Below are 21,620 nucleotides of genomic sequence, written 5' to 3'. Positions count from 1 at the left end.
CATAGGAATACACAGGAGATATCACAAGAACAGCAAACATTAAAATTACGCTATTACGCCACTTATAATAATTTTACGCTTTTGATATTTTGGTTAAAATTCCATTATGAATGTCTAAATTTAGAGTTAAAGTACGACATTCTGAAATGAAATGGGAGTTCTTATAGAAGTAATTCAAAGAGGACCAGATCGATAATGTACTAAGGCAAAAAAAAAAATTAATTTCTTGGTTCTCAGGCCCTCCCTCATCTCATCCAAGGGTGCCTCATTGACCCTTTTTATTGCTAAATCAATAAAATATAAACAGCAAATCACCTCCCTCATCATTTTTTGAGGTTTTGTACAATGTAAAAAGCTGCCTCATCATGTTTTGGGGGCAATAAAAAAGAAAAAAAAATGCCTCCCTCCCTCATCATATTTCTTGAAAAAAGGCCTGAGAACCAAGTAATTAACTTTGCATGGCCTAATATACCCACTAGTTACATGTAAACTGGTATGGCGAAGATTCGGAAGAAGACATGATGGCACTACTTACTTTAACTATTTAATGATATTGCAAAACGTACAGCCATTTCTATGCTCAATTAAGTTTATTTTAACATTGCTTAGAATAAGATAGAGAAATGTGAGTGTTAAAAAGATAAAACAGAATGTTATAATGTACGATTTGTTGTAACATTCAAACACAAGCCTTCAATGAAGTGGTTTGGAACAAATTGATCAAATGCTCCATTAAATGTGTACGGTTGAATTGAGTTTGATATAGTATACTGGAATTTTACGCTTGGTGCCACTTTTTTGCCAACAGATGATTCGAAAAATTAATAAATGTTTATACCAGCTTTTTTTAGTAATGTACAATTTCAGTTGTTTTGAAAAACAAAAATAAAGTATTTATAGTAAAAAAATAGGAAAATATGATTGATTACGCTTTTACATCTGAAATTCCACCAAAAATGTACTGAAATTACACCCTTGTAATAAAAAGGGTAGGCAGGTGTGTTTTCGACTTCTTCTCAAGAACCGCTGGGCCAATTTCAACCAAACTTGCCACAAAGTATCCTTGGGTGAAGGGGATTCAAGTTTGTTCAAATGAAGGGCCACACCCTCATTCAAGGGGAGATAATTGGGAATTAATGAAAATTTGGTGGCATATTTTAAAAATCTTCTTCTCAAGAACCACTGTGCCAGGAAAGATGAAACTTACAGGGAAACATCCTCAGGTAGTGTAGATTCAAGTTTGTTCAAATCATGACCCCCTGGGGTAGGACGGGGCCAAAATGGCCGACCAAAGTTTTATATAAAAATATATAGGAAAATTCTTTAAAAATCTTCTCAAGAATGACAAAGCCATAATTCATCATATTTATGTGGAAGCATGCTCAGGTAGTGTAGATTCAAGTTTGTTCAAATCATGACCCCAGGGGGTTGGCCGACCAAAGTTATACATAGAAAAATATAGGAAAATTCTTTAAAAATCTTCTTCTCAAGAATGACAAAGGCATAATTCATCAAATTTATATGGAAGCATGCTCAGGTAGTGTAGATTCAAGTTTGTTCAAATCATGACCCCCGGGGGTAGGGCGGGGCCAAAATGGCCGACTAAAGTTTTTAAAGATATATGTAGGAAAATTCTTTAAAAATCATTTTCTAAAAAATAGCAAATCCATGATTGGTCATGGGACTACTTTTTGATTTAAACTTTACAATAAAAAGCCATTTTCTACTTTTTCCTACCCTTAGTGCTCAGGTGAGCGTTGTGGCCCATGGGCCTCTTGTTTTTTTTTTTTTTGCAGGGCTTTATCAAGCTTGTTATTGATTGTGTTTGCTAGAATTGATGGCTTTATGACAGTGTATCAGGTGACAGATTTTTAGGTATACATCTCGGGTCTGAAAGCTGATTACAATACATGCATGTAAAGCACTTTTCTATGTCTAATTTTCTTCCCATATACACTGTACTGTAAAAGCACAAATATTAGTGGGGGGTTAAATTTCGTTGCTAACAGTCATCAACGAAATTAAATCCCATACGGATTTTTTATGACTTCATATTGAATAGGGTAACTTTCATAACAACTAAACTATTTTTGATGACATATCATGGAAATTTGTGCTTCTAAAGTAATCATTAAGATGCACAAGAGTGCAAAATGTTTGTAGCTAAATTCAGATTAAAAGAAACTGTATTCACTTTGTGAATTTAATATTGAGAGTATATAAAGTTCTCATTGAAATTTATGAAATTATGACCAAACAAGAGGCCCATGGGCCACATCGCTCACCTGAGAAGCATTGACCATTCTGTTCTTTACCAGATTTCCCCCTTGTTATACATAATGCATCCCTACCCTACCCCACTGATCATAATTTAGACATTTTGAAATCTACACTACCCCATGATCCTTCCATGGGCACATATGTTTCAGCTTTTTTGGCCCAGTGGTTCCTGAGAAGAAGATTTTCAAAGATTTTTCCTATATATTTCTATGTAAAACTTTGATTCCCTATAATGGCCCCGCTCTTCCCCTGGGGGTCATGATTCCTACAATTTAGAATTTACACTACCCCATTCCACATAAGCTTCACTTTTTCTGGCCCAGTGGTTCTTGAGAAGAAGATTTTCAAAGATTTTTCCTATATATTTCTATCTAAAACTTTGATTCCCCATTGTGGCCCCGCCCTTCCCCCGGGGGTCATTATTTGAACAATTTAGAATCTACATTATACCAGGATGCTTCCACATAAGTTTCAGCTTTTCTGGCCCAGTGGTTCTTGAGAAGAAGATTTTCAAAGATTTTTCCTATATATTTCTATCTAAAAATTTGAATTGTGGCCCCGCCCTTCCCCCGGGGGTCATGATTTGAACAATTTAGAATCTACATTATACCAGGATGCTTCCACATAAGTTTCAGCTTTTCTGGCCCAGTGGTTCAAAGATTTTCAAAGATTTTTCCTATATATTTCTATCTAAAACTTTGATTCCCCATGGAGGTCATGATTTGAACAATTTAGAATCTACATTATACCAGGATGCTTCCACATAAGTTTCAGCTTTTCTGGCCCAGTGGTTCTTGAGAAGAAGATTTTCAAAGATTTTTCCTATATATTTCTATCTAAAACTTTGATTCCCCATTGTCCCCGCCCTTCCCCCGGGGGTCATGATTTGAACAATTTAGAATCTACATTATACCAGGATGCTTCCACATAAGTTTCAGCTTTTCTGGCCCAGTGGTTCTTGAGAAGAAGATTTTCAAAGATTTTTCCTATATATTTCTATATAAAAATTTGATTCCCCATTGTGGCCCCGCCCTTCCCCCGGGGGTCATGATTTGAACAATTTAGAATCTACACTACCCCAAGATGCTTCCACATAAGATTCAGCTTTACTGGCTCAGTGGTTCTTGAGAAGAAGATTTTTTAATGACCCAACCCTATTTTTGCCTTTTCTTGATTATCACCCCTTGCGAGGGGATATGTCCCTTCATTTTAACAATTTAAATTCCCCTTCACCCAAGGATGCTTTGTACCAAGTTTGGTCAAAATTGGCCCAGTGGTTCTTGAGAAGAAGTTGTGAAAAGTTTACAGACAGACAGACAGACGGACGGACGACGGAGAAAATGTGATCAGAAAAGCTCACTTGAGCCTTCAGCTCAGGTGAGCTAAAAACTTCTGATGCAAATCTCTCTGCAAAAAAAAATTATTATTATTTAAAAAATAATGTTTAGTGGTATTTTTGGAATGTGAACCCTAGCAAAAAAAAAAAGTATTATGTTCTTTTGAGACTAACATACTTATGGTATAGAGGTTGCACAACTATTGATGAATATTGACTGACTAAGTGAACTATTTTTGGAAGGATATGAAGTGAAGTGAAGTAATAATGTGTATTTTTAAGGAATAGTGGGTCATTGCTCCATATTTTTACTAACCAAAAAAGTATATATTTATGCAAACATTGAGGAAAAACTTTTAATGAATTATAAAAGAAAGTTCTTTAAAAATATGGACTAATCAAGACCTACTTCTATGGAGAAATTGTGATATAGAGAAAAATTCCCCCCCCCCCAAAATTATTGGTGTGTTTGCTGTATCATGGACAAATAATTTCAATAATTCTGTAATTTTTACAAATTATTTCTGTGAAATACTTTCAAAATGCTATTCCTCCTACAGTTTTGGTCTGATTTCAATATAACTTGGTACACAAGTAGACTACACTAAGATACATTATTCTTGTCGGTTTTTGATTTCGGTGAATGGTGTTGTCGTGGTTACTAAAAATAGAAATGTCTGAAATACTTTACAATGCTACTCCTCCTAGAGTTTTGCTCTGATTTCAATATAACTTGGCACACAAGTAGATGACACTAAGATACATAATTCTATATAATATTGGTTTTTGATTTCGATGAACGGTGTTGCGGTGATTACTAAAAATAAAGATCCCTGTGAAATACTTTCAAAACGCTACTCCTCCTACAGTTTTAGTCTGATGTTGATATACTGTAGATCACTTAATTTTTGCGACACCTTATTTCCACGAGATAGATATTTATTAGGGAGACAAAATTTTCACGAATTGTGGTCATTGCTCTATATAATCTATTATACGCGAGAATGAAATTTTTGCGAGCATCCTGTCTCGCGTAATTACGCGAAAATAAAGTTCTCGCGAATAAAAAGTGATTTACAGTAGTGTGGCATGCAAGTAGACTACAATGAGATACATAATCGTCTTTTTTGTTATTATTTTGATGAATGATGTTGCAATGGTAACTAAAATTGAAAATTCTGTAAAATTTTTATTAAAAGCTACTCCTTCAGTTGTAATATTATTGCAATCTTGCCACAAAAAGAGACTTAATTAAAGATTTATCATTATTCTATTTATTGCTGTTGTAAAGTTTCAAGTCCCAACTGCTACTTTTCTTTTCCTTTGTTATAGGTACAAACCAGTAGACCTACAGTCTCAACAGATACTTCTGGTCTTTTGAATATAACAAGTATTTGATATAATTTGAAAGATTTTTATTGTTTAAAGTTTAAATTGTTTTAAATACAAAAACTCATTCACACAGGATAGGGATGGGAAGAGTTTCTTTGTAATAATCTCTTTTGATAAAGAGGTGACAGCCTTCTCCTTGTTTTATCTGTGGATGAAACTTTTAATGGATGGTTTAGGAATTGTTTTTTGTTGTTTGGAATTCAACCACAATTTATCAGTGTGACTATAAAAAACATCTTCACGTTGTCTGTGTGCTTACTGATAAAGCTCAGTTTAACAAGAAGAAAGTGGGGAGAGAAAAAAACTTCTGGTGATTCACTAGAGAAATATGTAATTATTTGCTTTACATGATATGAGTAAGTTGCCTCTTTGCTCTGCAGCTGATAATTTGTTAAACTTCATTTTATAAATATTATCATAATACCAGTACTAGCTACCATCCATGTTTGATCTAAATTCAATTCCATGCCTATAGAATACAACATTGATCATTGTTATTCACAAGGTGATTTAAGTCATAGCTGAGTTTGCTTCTTACATATCCTAATATTTTATGCCCCTGTAATCGAAGATTCTGGGATATACAGTTTTTGCCCTGTCAATCTGTCTGTCTGTCCACAAAAACTTTAATCTTGCTCATAACTTTTTAGTGAGTGTGGCAATGGCTTTCATATTTCACAGTTGCATTCCTTTTGACCAGACCTTTCTTTGCATACCACCAAATTTGACCTTGGAGTTTGACCCACTTTTTACAAAAAATTATCACATTTAAACCTTGGTCATATCTTTTGAACAGTTAATGCTAGAGTTTTCAAACTTCGCATGCATATTCATTGTGACAATACCTTTCAGTGGGTAAAAATATTTTTGACCTTGACATTACAACTTTAACCTTGGCCATAACATTTGAACAGTTGGAGCTAGGGCTTTCATATTTCACAGGTATATTCCTTGTGAAAAAACTTTCTTTGGGTACCAACAATTTTGACCTTGGAGGTTGACATGCATTAGAGAAAATTCAACCCTCATCATAAGCTGCCATATGGGGGCATCAGTGTTTCACAAACACATTTTTACTTTCTAGGTACATGTATTTTGTACAATGTAAGAATGAATTCACAATATTCATGTTTCATATGAACATGTTTCACTGTATATAAGTTTAAGTTTGTGGAATATTACCATAAATCTGTTTACTAAAGAAAGAAAAGAATGTTTTTGGTCAAAAAAAATTTCTTTTGTAGCTACAGAACTTGTATGTGAAATTAAAAGTAAAATGAGTTCAGTCTTTAGGCAATGTCTTGCTGAAATATCAGAGAGGAAGTAAGACTTATTTAAGTGTATTATATTGACTAGAAAAAAATTTCCTTATATGTTTGTAGAGGATCGTAGATACTAGTTGTAAGTGGACAGTGTGAAGTAGGAAGTTGGTCAGAGTACAGACGCACAGTAATAAGGGGATTTAGCTGAGGACTGTAATTTTATGCTGTGTCCTAACCCAGAAGCTGCTGATCCTGCAGTATAAAGCTTTCAGGAAGTGGGCAAGGTAGGTGACAACATCACTGTCTGATACACAGTGTAGCATTTTACAATATACTGTGCTTTTTAATATAAATACTAATAAGACAAATTCTTCAGAAGTTATGTTTTAATAAAATGGTATAATAATCAATTCTTTGCATGTATATAAGTACAGGTGTAATAAAAGTAGAATGCCTTTAAAATCAAATGTGTTGAGGTGTGGCCTCACAAAGTCACATTTTTTTTATTGGATTTTCTTTGGATATACATTGTACTCGGGTGATTTGAATGGATTGACTGGTGGGATGGTCACACTATACAATGTTAAAAATATGACTTACGATTTTGAAAAAGCAGTATAATACCATACTGTGTAATCTGTTTTGTTTGGAGCAGTTTACACCTTTTTCATAAATTATGAAGTGGTCTTTAGAAAGGTTGGATAATTTGATTACAAAAGTTAGAGCCTTCTCCAATCCATGAGGTTCATAAAGCCACAGCTAATACCTGGTTGGTGGTATCTTATAGTGCTAAGTTGGTGTGAGTCATTGAGTTTCCCTGGATGGGAACCAGTATATGGCAGGTTAATTCCCAGCATTAGCTGGTACCCATTGCAGTGTGGTACATAACATTAAGTGCCCACAGCTCAAATTGCCCCACTATCCCCACAAACAAAAAAAGGTTTATTACTTACTTATATTGAGTATTTTTCCTATTGACCTATATACATGTATCTCTTCAATCTGCTGTAGCTTTATTTCATGAAATAATAGAAAGCACACATAAAGGGATATGTACCACATTTGTTTTTAATATAAAATGAATTTCCTTATGGAATGTGTACCACAATTTTTGAATTTTTATAGGTTTCTTCAAAATAAAATTATATTTGCAGTCTACTGACTTGCATAAATTGTAACTGATTTGGTCAGGATTTAATGTTATAGGAAATTAGTTTTGAGGTAATAAGACATCATGAAATAAAGTGAAAGTTTGAATTTTGCAACATAAATGGGTGGTAGCTAGCATTGGTACAAATGAATTGTTTACAGAGAAATTCAGTTGGAAAAACTGTTATTGGACCAGAGTGTACCGTAAACCAACTTTTATTCTTGTGCGAGAAATTTTCCCTAGGTTCATGGGAGCCTCGTCATCGCAAATATTTCTTGCTGCAAACTGGTCCTTAAAGTCTCTTTGATTATTTATAACAGATCAAAAAAGGCTTGGTCATGAAAATCAGTTGTCATGAACTATTTTTTCCAGATCACCACAAAAAAAAGTTGGTTTACAGCATGCATTTAAGCTGTTGTGATTTTGTGTCTGTTTCAAGCTTCCAATTTTCATTCAAAAACCTTCCTACCTATCCCTCCTCTCCAAAAAAATACAGACAAAATATAGTGATAAAAATGACATAAGTCAAAAGTTATGAAATGCTTAGTAAATACCTAATAGTTTGAGTTTATCAATAAAAATGGCGAGAAATTGTCAGAATTAATGACATTTTAACCGGATTGATCAATGTCAGGATGTATAATTTTGTGGTTTCTTATTTCTGATATGGGGTGTTCAGAAACCAAGGCACATGCAGACTCTTAATATGGGGGAAAAACATGGAACAACCTTATACATCAGCACAGTCTGCCAGTACATTTAATACATTGTGTCTAGTAAAAGTAAAAGGTTCAGAGTTCCATATGAACAGGAAGGATTATACATTTTTTTTATTTCCCCTATCATATACAATTCAAGGAAAGTTTTTGCTGTCTCCAAATATAATTATTTAAATTTATTTCAAATTTTGATATGGATACTTTTTAGCTCACTTGAGCTGAAAACTCAAATGAGCTTATCTGATCACGCGTTTGTAATCTGTCTGTCAGTCCAGCTGTCAGAATAGGGGGAACTTTAGTTTTAGGGGGAAAATGTTAAAATCATGGCCCCCAAGGATAAGATGGAGTGACAGTTGAGAATAAAGTTTTTACTTTGAAATATATAATAAGACAAAATCTGTTAAAAAAAATTCTTCTCAAGAACCCATGGTCCAGGAAAGATGACATGTACATCAAAGCTTCTAGAGGTTTGACCCTGGGTCTAGGATGAAGCCACATTAGGCAATTTTAACATTGAAATATACATACAATCTTAAAATCTTCTCAAGAACCACTGGCATGGACCAAGAACGTAAAACTCTTGTGGAAGTTTTCTGAAATAATATAGTCTTTATAGATTGTAAAATGTTCAAATTATGACCCGCATGAAAAGGGTAAGGTTGGAATAGGGAATCAAAGTTTAATTTACATACTTTAGGGATATATATGAAAAGATTTTTAAAAATCTCGAGGACAGGAAAGCATAATTAGACATACATATATGGAAACATCCTAAGATAGTGTAAATTAAAATCTGTTGAAATCATTGCCCGGGGATGAAATCGAGACATCTTTAAGAGGGAATACCTTCTTTTTAAGAGCAGTAAAGCCATGGTGAACCATATGAATGTGGAAACATCCTAAGTTGATATGGATTGGTGAAATCAAATAAATCCCAGGGGTAGGGTGGGGTCCAGTAGATAATCATAGTTTATAGAGGAATTTATCAGAAAAAAGATTTTTGAAATGAAGCCTTCTTTTCAGTTATGATTTGACTACCAGTACAATGTATAGTCATATTTATATGACGGAAGCATCCTCTGGCAGTGTACATTCAATTTTGGTGAAATCATGACCCAAGGGTAGGGGAACCACAAAAGGCTACCAAAATTAAACATAATACATGTATTCTTATGTATACATATACAATACGTAAATATGGTGGGTTCTTATGAAGAACAGCAGGGCTTAGTGACTCAGGTGAGCAATGTGGCCCATGGGCTTGTTAAATTGATTCAGCTTTAAATCACAGAAGTAAGTTACTCTTTGCCATAATGATTTGTTGATATCAGCATTTTGAAAATTAAAAAATGTTTGTATAGGAAACAGAGTCCCAATAATTGCATGAGGCATCTGTTACTGCTTCTAACCCATTGGTGGACTAGTTTTCTAAGCCAGGTGATGATAAAGAATTCCCTTTTCAGGGGTCAATCAATGAAAGAGACAAAAACTCTGGTAGCCGCTACTGTAATTAAGGTTTCAGTTTACTTTATCTGCTATAAAATCTCCCCTGTTCTACAGACTAGAGAGAGCCTGCAACTGTTTTGTGTTACATTTATTGATGCTAATTAAACTGACATTTGTGTGACATTATAGAACTTATTCCAGAGATGAAAAACTTGAGGGACTGAATTAAATCTGTAGTCACACATGGTATGCTTTATATATATTCTGTTCAATACATGTATTTCATAGAAAGGTGTGTGAACTTTTGAGGTGACTAATATATATTGAGCGAGAGACAGAGCTCAGAGGAGGATTGTGTTTAGGGCGTGCACATCTCGGCTTCAGTCTGACTGCTGGCAAGCTTGGAGTTCACTCTCACTCTCGGAGCGGACTAGCTAGGTTTTTATTGTTATATCTCATTACGAGTGGTTATACTATAATCCTAGTTTTAATACAGCTAGGCTCCTTGTGTGTTCACTTCCTTCCTGTTTCGGCACAGTTCAACAGGATTTGTTTATTTTGTTGTAAATAACATCTAGGATTTACTTGTCTATCCATTAACATCTAAAATTATATGCTCAGGAGTTTGGGTGAGTATAATAGTTTGACTGTATTCATTTGTTCAAATTCAGGTCTCAAACTTATAATGATAAACTTAAATTGCAGTTAAACTGTTGCTGAGAATGATAGCTAGATTTTATCTATTATAATCCTCTCTATGCAGAAATCACTTGTCATTGTAAGTGATAGACAGAATATTTGTTATACTAGATAATAGGTACTTTGTATAGAACATAGTTCTCTCCATATACATTGGTTAATTTGTTCATATATAAATTTTTTTAACAAAGTTTGAGCTTACAAGTCAGTGTTGTAATGCAATTAAATAGCAACAGGTGTTTTTAAAGAGGTAAACATTTAATCATCATTATCGATGAATCTGTGTTTCAACTCAGATGAATATATTCATATGAAAAAGCAATATTACCATTTTATTATACACACACGGTGATGATATTGATCGTAAAAACATAATTTTGTTTAGGAGGTTGACCACCCTGCCACACCCCTCTGTCTCACTATAATGATCAATTGCAATCTCTTATAAATCGATCTTTCATTTTAAAAAATGCAGGTTTAATGTAAAATACACTTCAATAAAGTGAATATAATGATAGGTAAAATTTAAAACTTAAAAAAAAAACAACAATCTGCTAATGGACCATTCGTTAAATATTTTGTCAGTTTGAGATGCACAGAATGTGTGAATCCTCACATCTCGGTAACATTGGGCACATCCTTGTGTTTTTGCCAGCTGGCAATGAGTTGTGAGCTCATCCTTCGTTAATTATGTGTACAAATGCAATCCTCATTAATGACAAATGGTAACCTAGCCCTTTGATATAGGTCAAATGTGCACCCAGACATTTAGACTTTGAGAGCTGTATTGATTTTTATTCTATTCTATAATGGTCAATATTGTCTGGGGATATCGATGCATTCCTGCAGTGGCAATGCTGACACTGCAGGGAATTAAATCAGCCACAAGCAATTAATACATGTATCAATAAAAAAAATAAATCAGGTCCAAGATCACTCGTGTATCTCACTATTAGGAGCTCTGATATCTTTGGCATTAATGGTCAAGAAACAGTTTAAATTTCGAACAAGACTGCTGAATTTTCTTGGACAGTAAGTTACAAAGCAAACAATATATTCTGTGGAAACTCAGTCCACAATCTGTGTCAATTTAGTCTAGCTGTTAATCTTACACGTACTGTTAGGTATAACTCAGTTTGCTATTATGAAGTTGACTTAACCTTGACCTTAAACCTTGACATTTACATTCACATATTACAGTAGAACATGCTTATAACAGAGTGCTAAGGATGGGAAATTTTGCTTTGTTATAAACCTAGTTCCTAAATATATATCTGTTATGCTCAAAATATATTTTGAAGCCACATGCAGTGAATGAAAATCACTTTGTCTCAAGCATGTTTGCTATAAACATGTTTTATTGTAAACAAGATTCAATACAATATTTTAATCAGATACATACAAGGTTTTCATTTTCATCCATAAAACCATCATGTAAAAGTTCAAGAAACTTTTAAATCCGTAATTCATTGTATTAAATAGTTTGAATTCCTGCAAATCTGACCAATTCAGACAGAATTTGAAAGTTTTGTAAAGAGCCAATGATCACTTGTACATCATATTGCTAATAAGATGCTAATTAAACAACATGCACTAACAGCACTATATAACCTTTGTAATGTATTACTTAAAATAGTCTACAGTGAAGACTGATATGTATACCCTGTTTCAACCTGTTAGATGGCTAAGTATCCATCCCCACTTCAATGTGTGAATATTTTTTAAAAAGTACACAGTTTATGGAGTCTCTACATTGAAATGCCTTCAAAAATTGTGTAACATACATGTAGTTGTGAACAATCAAAGGGTTCAGAAGTACTTATTTACCTGATTTGGATAAAGTTGCTAGACAGGTAAGTAAAAAACACCCCTAGCTGTTGGTGAACTGCAGAACTACCCACAGAGGGAAATGTACTTGAAAAAATGTAGTTCACAAAGCACAGATCTAAATAGAGAATATATATACTACCAAATAGAAATTTTAAAATATTAATCTTATGAATTGTACTCAGGGCCAAGTAAGATGAAATTAGAGTTAAACTATACTGGTACTCTAATCTTGCAATAATACTTAATGAGTACATGTATTTACATTTGATGGACACAAGTGCAGGTCAGTAAAGAGTTGTTTGTGTCAATAAATTGTGTTTTGGATGAGGATTAACGTCCACCGAAGCAGGTAATATTGAATACATATATCGGGTCATTAAATGCTCCAGTTGCTACAAGATGGGGGAAGTCTATTACTTTTTTCATCCCTCATTGACTTGATGGGCATAAACAAAAAATAAACCATTGTGTGGTTCTTTTGTACCCAGTGCCGTGGATGTAGGTGCAAACTAGAGGAATCTGGGGAATTTCTCATAGGCTATATTGTAACCTAGATTGCTAGGTGTACAAGGGGGCGGTATATAGTGACCATTCAGAAAAAAATTCTTTGTCACTTCCATACACACCGTAGATTTCTTATTCTGCCTGACACGTCTTTGTCCACATTCTTTCTCTGCTGTGCCATACAGTAATAAGGTGAATGATGGATGGAGGACCTTTTACGTTAATGTTTCTCTGGGGGTGGAGCTGGGTTAACAACTGTACAAAAATTTGAAATGGTGATGAATTTTACACTCTTTAAGGTCACTCAGAAAAAAAATTAAAAATTCAAGGAAACAGCATTTCATAGAATATGATTTCAATCTTTAAGAGCAGTCCCCTTCCCCTGTAGCATTAGGAACTACCCATCATCCCCCACCATTACACCCACACACATGTAAATGTGTATTATTTTCATATGTACTGGATTCTTTGCAATTCTGTCAAAACAGACTCAAGATTCTTAATTCTCATCTACAGTCAAACTCTGTTATACCAAAGTCCCGGGGACCTGTGGTTTAGCTTTGCTATATCCTTGAGTCCTTTAGTAAATATGTCAAAGTTGCAATATGTGCATGTTTCTCTAATTCAAGTATGACTGAATATGTTCAGGGAAGCATTAAATCCAAAAGTAACTTTTTAGTACTACAGTTTGTGTTCAACAGAGTTCAATTTTAATAGATATATACTGAAAAGAAGAATACAATTGAAACAAAATGGAGAAAAAAATAATACTGAAATGGGCAGTCACTTCCATGCAAATACTTGACAAACTGATCTTCATTAAGAGAAAAAGATATTAACCCAAAAGGCATCTATTTATCATAATATCCTCCTTAATTAAGAACAGCAGATGTTCTCCAAGTTCATATCCGGTATACCCAAATATAAAAAGAAAGCAGTGTTGGTTAAGTCCCCTTAAAATCCCGATGTCCTGACTTAGACCATTTCTGTTGTTGTTCATTACTCAGGTAAAGGGTACCTGATCAGGAGGCCATTAAATATTAATACAGGTCTAGCTTGGCTTGTTAATTTATCAATATAAATCTTGTCTTTCTCACTTGCAGTGCAGGCACGGATCCTGGAATTGAAGTTAAGGGGAGGGGGGGGGGGGGGAGTGCACAAGAAGTAGACAGGGGTCCCGGGCAAAACCCCCGGAAGCTCCTTGATCCTAGAGATTTTGAGGGTAAAGATGAGGTCTACCCAGTAGACATTCTTTACATTTTCTCGACGAAGCTATGTTTTTTGCTAACTTTGATAATTTTAAGGGGGGGGGGGAGGTGCCCTGTGTGCCTACCCCCAAATCTGCCACTGCACTGAGATTTTCTGTCTAATATAATGGTTTATTATTTAAATAGATGTATTATTAAAAACATGTTGCTATTGTTAAACAACTTGATGAAATATGTTTTACATAAATTTATATATATATAGAACTTGTTTGCTCTTTCCTCAGGAAACTGTATATAGAAACACTGGAGTTATATATGATTCATCATTTTACAATTTGTAAGGGTAAACTCTAGTACAATTTGAATTTTTTCTGATACAGACACTATCTCAACACCTGTTGGTTGTGAATTGAAGATCTGATAACATGGATTATTTTAATAAAATTCTAATTTCTGCCTGAGTTCAATCTTGATACATGTAAACTTCAATGTGATCAAGGTTTAAATTGAAGCAAGAGATTCTGAAGCTTTATCTCTTTTATGTCAATAATATGTGTATTAGAATTCTCCATGGGTATTCAAGTCTCTTACATGTATGTAACATGCCTATTTCTTTTCTGTCATGTTTCATATAAAAAATTAAATAAAAATGGTATGGTACACTATTTTCAAGATTATCCTCTAAAGGGGCCACTAAAATTGGGTCATTAGTTGAATCAGGGGGGGTAAAAGCAGTCAGAGAGAAAAAAGTAATTTCCAGAAAAAAATCCTCGTCTGATTATTATTGATGTAGATAAGACATATTACATGTATAACTGTTGTTGAAAGTAAAAATAAAAGCAAATTCTTCAGTTCCTTGACCTGACATTTGGGTCATCACCTCCCCATCAGATTGTGTGTATACATTGATATTCTGGCAGCTAAATCTATGTCTTCTGACCAAAGGCACAGCACAATGTATAGATTAATGTGGATGAGCAATTTGTAGTGTGTCTCTTGTCTGATTCAGGCCCCAGGCTATTGGTGTTTGGATTCTGACATCCGTGTGAGGGAGATGCACTCCTTTAATTGTTTCTGCTCATTTGTTCTATGAAGGTTTACACCTGGGATTTTAAGCAGAGATCTTACAGGTTTGTACCATATTACTTCAGAAATTGAAAAATATGTCAAATTTACTTTCAAATTAAAGCTGTCATACACTTCAGAAATTATTGTATGGCATCATATTATTTAAGTTAAATTATACTGTAGTAGTAAACAAGAATAGATATGGGTTACCCCATATCCAAAGATATTCGACTGTTAGATTTAATATGTTTAACAGTGTTTATAATGACGTTAATAAAAAAAAAACTGCACTGTCTAATTATGGAACTGTTGTAAATATCGTGATTCCATTAGCATTACGGTCACCCAGTCTCCTAACAAACAGTACACATAGGCCTACATGTACCTGTAGCCTTGGTCTACACACGTGCAATGGAGCTGTCACACACATCCAGCGAGCTCGGAGAAACACGTTTTGTTTTGCCGAGAAGTTACGGTGCCAGACAAAACTTTTCTTTTCTTAATTAGATCATATAAATACGAATTCTGATTAATAAAAATTATACAATCCCTGTTGAACTTTATATTGTTTGTTCTAACATTTGCATCTGCAACAACTTGTGTTTAAAATGGCCGGGTAAAAAATCAGGACCGGGTCGGAAAATTCTATGTGTGTTTTGAAAATAACTGAAATATACTAATATATTTGTCGCAGAAATTACTTACATTATTCAAGTTCTATATATAATGGTATGCTGAACTTCAACACGAACCCGAATCTCCAACCCATGCAGTTCTCGTTTTGCCACACATACCCTACAGTTTACAAAGTGTACACACGAGCTCGAGCAGGCCAGGGATTGAAAATTCCGTCATTTAATAATACACACACACAGAATGATTAATTTTTTCTTTAAGAACAAATTGTATGATAATTAACGGACTATAAACATGTACTTAATACAATTGTTGATATAGTATTATCAATTCATTGGTGAAAAGATTCGAAGAATGACCTAATTATTCTTTGTTATCAAACACGTAAAAAAAAAAAGGCTGAGGAGGGAGTGAGCGTAGGAATATTGATATTTTTTATTTGCATTTCGGGGGGAAAGTGACTTTCTAATGATATTTTGACGTTATTTTTGATTTCTTTAACGTAACATACACAACTTTACTCTTATCATGAACAATAATGTTGTATCTACTTATCATGATGGAATTATTTTGGTCGGACCAATATGTGTGAGCTGCCGCTGAATACAGTTATATATCTTGCAAAGATAGTATGCATTGATCGAATATATAGAAAAATAAATGTGTGTGTCAGATCTTCTGATTGCTCAGTCTGTAGAATAAGGTCCTTCTTGATTGGTGGGTGATCCTGGGTTCAAGCTCCAGACTGGCCATTTTTCTTCCTGTTTTGTGATGTAGCTGTTACAATTGAATATTGTAATCATAAAAGGTAAAATGAGTCTCAGTGTTGGGGACTAAGGAGAAGGTGGGGGGGGGGGGGGTTGTACAGCACCAACATGATTTACAGTTGTGATTGAGGTTCCATTCATATTGTATTGTCAAGTTATAGACAAGTTTTATGACTGTATTCTGAATACTTAGTTATCTGTGAGTCAGTAGTATTTTGACGATTTGTTGATTTATCATTACTTCCAATATGGATTTAGCTCTCTGACCTATCCTGTTCACTTTTACTCATCATGCCTTGCATCCAAACTGGAGTTCAAATCAAAGGTCAAGTGATGATATTCAGGAAAAAACTCATCAGCACCAAGTATGTCACATGACTCATTCTCGTAATTATCTGCTATCAATAGTTTGTGGTTTATCAGTGTAACTAAAAACTCATTTAGCCATCTCCCTAAATGTTTACTCTCCCTTGCGACCTTAGGCTCCAGAGTCAAATGAAAGCTTAGTTCAGCAGCTGATAGTGATCTATGGGTCAGCATGATTATATAGGGACAAACATCGAGAGCATGATGTTAGTGAAGTAGACATGTGATTTATGCCTGTCGATGATCAAGATTATAGTGTCACATTGTGGTAGATGGAAAGATTGCTATAAATAGCTTTTTATAAATGCTTTTTTATCGAGTTCTTTTTCAACCTTCGTTATAAATCTGATGAAATATGTTTACTGTCAATTTTCATGTAGATCATTTTAATACATGCCTCCTTACATATGCTATAAAGAAGTCCTTGGAAATGAAGTACATATTTACAAACTTGTTTTCCTTTTAGAGCTGTTAATTTCCTTGCCAATAAGATTATTTTCTAATACAAAACTTAGGGAAGGACACATTTTTCCGTAAACAAGTTTTATAATTGTTACATGAGTTATATTGAGAAGGAAAGATTGTTTCACCCATTTTTTAGGCTATAATATTTTTTCTTTGACCAAGACGTAAATAAGATAATTGATAATGATATCAGACAAGTTGTTTGTTATCGCGAGGGATAACGCATGTCTCTACACCTTCCCAACAGATAACTGTCACTCATAGCTGCAGCGTATCTACATGTAATTTACACATCCAACAATATAAACAAATGGAACATTCTTAATTTAACAGGTAATTCTCTTTTTTTCATTTCTTTGATGATTTTATAACATGCCATTTTATTTCTATATTTTTGTTGAAATCTAGTATTAGGTAATTGTTACTTCTAATATATTTTTAGCTCTACTGGTCAGAGACCAGAAGAGCTTATGCGATAGTAATGCGTCCGTCGTCCGTCCGTCTGTCTGTCTGTCTGTCTGTCTGTCTGTCCGTCTGTAAACAATTTTTCAAAACGCTACTCCTCCTACAGTTTTGGTTTGATTTCAATATAACTTGGCATAAAAGTAGACTACACTAAGATACATAATTCTGTGTATCGGTTTTTGATTTCAATGAACGGTGTTGCCGTGGTTACTAAAAATAGAAATTTTTGTGAAAATCATTCAAATTGCTACTTCTCCTACAGTTTAAGTCTGATTTCAATATAACTTGGCACACAAGTAGACTACACTAAGATACATAATTCTGTGTATCGGTTTTTGATTTCAACGAACGGTGTTGCTGTGGTTACTAAAAATAGAAATTTTTGTGAAAATCATTCAAAATGCTACTTCTCCTATTTAAGTCTGATTTCAATATAACTTGGCACACAAGTAGACTTAACTAAGATTCATAATTCTGTGTATCGGTTTTTGATTTCAATGAACGGTGTTGCCATGGTTTCTAAAAATAGAATTTTTTGTGAAAATCATTCAGAATGCTATTACTCCTACAGTTTAAGTCTGATTTCAATATTACTTGGCACACAAGTAGACTACACTAAGATACATAATTCTGTGTATCGGTTTTTGATTTCAACCAACGGTGTTGCCGTGGTCACTAAAAATAGAAATTTATGTGAAAATCATTCAAAATACTACTCCTCCTACAGTTTTGGTCTGATTTCAGTATAACTTGGCACACAAGTAGACTACACTTAGATACATAATTCTGTGTATCGGTTTTTGATTTCGATGAATGGTGTTGCCGTGGTTACTAAGAATAGAAAAATTTTTTAAATACATTCAAAATACTACTCCTCCTTCAGTTTTGGTCTGATTTTAATATAACTTGGCACACAAGCAGACTACACTGAGAAACGACTTATGTTGTCATAGTAATTTAAATTGAAAATTCTGTAAAATTTTATTAAAAGCTACTCCTACAGTTTTTGTCTTATGGCAATCTTGCCTGAAAAAGAGATTAATCAAGGATCATTATTCTATTTATTGCTTTTGTAAAGTTTTAAGTCTTTACTGCTACTTTTCTCTTTCTTTATTATAAGTACAAACCAGTAGAGCTACAGTCTCGACAGAGACTTCTGGTTTATTGTAAAATTTATATACTATACTAATAAAAATATTTTATGAAAAAAGTTGATTGAAATCCCCCAAAAGAACAATCATGGGATTAGAGATAGTGCACTAGAGGAATGTTGTAATTTAATGGCTGTCTAAGGAGACCATGTGTATCAACAGTGAATCTTGTCTTTCAGTTATTTTGGCAGGTTTTATTTAGGATTGGCTGAAAAACAGAAGTTCTGAGCCATGTAATCCCTATTAATGACATATGCATGTTAGTTCTAGATTGATAACTTTTTTCCTCAGCTGAATTCATTTCAATGAGATTCATGACTCAGAATTCAGCATGTAATATCCCAACATTTATAATCACATGTTTTGTGCACAATTAAAGAGCTTTAGCTGTTGATCTTGTACCAAATTGTGTACAGTGGTTGAAGATAAGAGTAAACAATTAACTCTACCATCCAACTTCATTTGTGCTTTCTCTCAGCTGTCATTTCTGAGCCGAGAATTAAACCTCCACAGTTTGGTAGTCTGGGATGTTATCGGTCATGTCATCAGTGGCTCAGTGCTGTATGAGGGAGAGATTTATTCCACATTGTGTTGGTTCCCCTGACATGCCCCCATTGTAACTGATCCCCTCCTCCAGACAGCAGACAGATGTTTGGGACTTAGAATATGTCAGGAATCATATCTGGGAATTGCTCATCAAAAAGGGAAACAATTTTACTTGCCATTAAATCTTAATAAAAGCAGTGATTCTCTTCACATGAGAAAAGTACATGCTTTATTGAAGAATGATATAGTAATGAGCTTGATGATTAATCAAAAGTATTTATTATTTCTTGAATTTCACAGATTTATTACAGATAAAATGAATGATAGATACTTGTAATGCCTTTCCATATGAATATTGCCTTGAATCAAGCAAAATATATACTGTGTTTGTACCAAGGCAAAAATTCTGTCTTGACAGCCTAAAAGTTTTTTTTCAACCAAAACTGATGATTATTTGAAGGAGTACATGTGATCTTATTTTTAAAAATGGCACAATTTTTAATGAAAAACACTTTCAAGTATGTATGATCCTTTTTCAGTGCATAATTTAAAAAAAAAGACAAGGCTGACTGTTAAAATCATTCTATACATAGATCAGTAAGCCCTCAAAGTAATCCATAAATACTGCTTCTATTCTAGGAGACAATAATTTCCTTTATGTGTGGATATGATCAGGAGGACAAAGGTCACATCTGGGAGGAAACTCTCCCCCTTTTTTCCTCCAGTTACTCATGAAGGAATGTTGCTACATGAGAGAGTCATTTATAATGAAAACTTTTTTTGATGATGAACAGATGTGAAAAAGGAATCTTGGAATGGAGAGTGAGGATTTACAATCTGATAAAACCTCCTCAGCATTCACTGTGTATGACTTTCTGGGTCACTCACCCACATTTTCAGTGACTATATACCTGTATACCAGAGGCTATTATTTTTGTAGGTGTAACCCCAGCATTCATTGGCCAATAGCTCTTGATTGCGATGACCTGGGTCATTTATAATTTTGACAGGAAGAACTTTGTTTTGTTGTTGTTGTTTTTCCACTAAAGTTTACATTATGGGTTTATTTTCAGAATAAGAAAAAAAGTGTGTTTTGGTTATTGCCTTCTGTCCTGAGAAGGAAGAGAAGGTGAAAAAGGATTAGGATTTAATTTACACACATCTATACTAGGTATGTTCATGCATGAAATGTACATTCTTAACTCCAATATATACTTGTCATTGACAAATACATAAGAAAGTTCAGTGTTGGTGCAGTGAAGCAATGATTTAGACTGAAGATTTCATCCATTTCTTTAGGGTAATTTGCATTTGGAGACTTTTTTTTATCCTTCAAAGAGTTACAGTAAATGAGCTTGCTAAGATTCTGACAAAAGACTATGCCAATATACACATGTTTCATGGTTTAAGGCTGGATGTTTTAGTAAAAAGGCTTGATATTTTTCCTCAGATCAATTTGTGGCATTTGTGGATTGGTATTCAGAAATTTGTGAAGATATTGACTTTCAGAGAATGGTTTTGGGCCACACTCTGTAAAATCAATCTCTAATGCAATTACAAAGGAACAACCACACCACATTACTGTAAAAATATTTGGTCATTTTTAATGGCTCACAAATTTTGTCACAACAAAATTGACTTCGCTATAATTTAAGCTCATAATCTAAGTTGTATACCAATTTTTTTTCTGAAGCATGCATAAAGTGACTGATGTGTAGTAGTCTTGAATAAACTAATGAAAAAATGGGAATGGGCCTTATGTCTAAAGACCAATTTGCAATTGGAATATTATGGGCATGTTAACACATACATACCATGAAATTATTGAAACAGAAATAATACTACCCCCCCCCACCCCCCCACCCCCAACCCCCAAACCCAAAAAGGAAAAACATGTATTCATAAAATTTTCTTTACTCTTTTTTAATTACAAAGTTTTGATAAATATGAGGTTTGAGAGATGAAAAGTTGTTTATATTATAGTCCTCCTGGAAAAATCTGATGGTATTTAGGCAATGAGATTAACCATGTTAACGTCTAGAAGAACCTAGTATTATCATCAGATATCCTGTAATTTACATAGATCAAAGTAACATCGAAATTGCATCATTTACATAATGATTATTATATGATAATCTTGTGATTGATGTAAAGTAAATAAATTATGTAATCAGTATAAAGAATTGAGTCAAGTGAAATATGATTAAAATTTGTAGATTTATGTCTATGACGCATTCAAAGGGCTTTAATATATGAATAAAATTTTAAAGATACATGTAGTGAAAAATTGCATATGTCTGCACTGGAATATATGTATATATGAGATTCAT

At 33.9% G+C, this 21,620-nt stretch overlaps 1 protein-coding gene across 7 annotated transcripts in view; it reads left to right on the top strand.

The window, feature by feature from the left end:
• Positions 1-21,620, top strand: part of LOC134279494 (fibrous sheath CABYR-binding protein-like) — a 65,096-nt gene that overhangs the window by 29,493 nt on the left and 13,983 nt on the right. The window contains exons 1-3 of one of the 7 annotated variants that reach the window (XM_062761921.1): positions 5,497-5,513; positions 6,391-6,554; positions 20,364-20,461. The gene's annotated coding sequence lies outside the window, so the exon portion shown is untranslated. Of the gene's footprint in view, positions 1-5,496; positions 5,514-6,390; positions 6,555-9,951; positions 10,215-17,328; positions 17,462-20,363; positions 20,462-21,620 lie in introns of those variants that run through there. The other 6 variants (XM_062761911.1, XM_062761905.1, XM_062761941.1 and 3 more) reach the window with 6 other exon arrangements.

The sequence above is a fragment of the Saccostrea cucullata genome, unplaced genomic scaffold, assembly GCF_032062105.1.
Source record: "Saccostrea cucullata isolate Sc308-1 unplaced genomic scaffold, CSIRO_AGI_Scuc_v1 ctg1215, whole genome shotgun sequence".
Lineage (NCBI taxonomy): Eukaryota > Metazoa > Mollusca > Bivalvia > Ostreida > Ostreidae > Saccostrea > Saccostrea cuccullata.
The sequence above is the reverse complement of the archived record's forward strand: the minus strand, read 5'-3'. Positions and strand labels throughout refer to the sequence as shown.